Below are 463 nucleotides of genomic sequence, written 5' to 3'. Positions count from 1 at the left end.
TCTTCTCCTGCAGGCGTGGGGCCCTGGGCCCCGCGGGAAGCCCGGCCTGTGAACACCCCCACCTTCTCCGGCTCCTCAGTCACACAGCCTTCGCCAGAAATAGCGTGGCAGACGGTCCCCAGACCGGTCTTGCTCTGGGGCCTAAACAGCGCACTTTGGTCCCGGCGGAGGCCGGGGGGGGGGTGGGGGGGGGCAGGACCTGGTGGCGGTGGGGGACCAGTGCAGGCGCTGCCTTGGGCGGAAATCCGCGGATGTCTTTATTGCTGTCGTTTGGCGCCCCCGTCTGTTTTCCTCGAGGTTTCAGCCTCTGTGAGCAGCCTTTCCGTCGCAGAGGCCGCCGCTGGGGGTTGAGGTGCAGACCGCCACCCCTTCCTCAATGGCCCTGCTCACAGGTCTCCCACATCCTTCCCTCCCTCTGGGACTCGGCGCCTCTAGTTCCAGAGTCTGCGCCAAACTCGACCTC

The sequence above is a fragment of the Octodon degus genome, unplaced genomic scaffold, assembly GCF_000260255.1.
Source record: "Octodon degus isolate 3935 unplaced genomic scaffold, OctDeg1.0 scaffold00065, whole genome shotgun sequence".
Classification (NCBI taxonomy): domain Eukaryota; kingdom Metazoa; phylum Chordata; class Mammalia; order Rodentia; family Octodontidae; genus Octodon; species Octodon degus.
Note: the sequence above shows the minus strand (reverse complement) of the source record.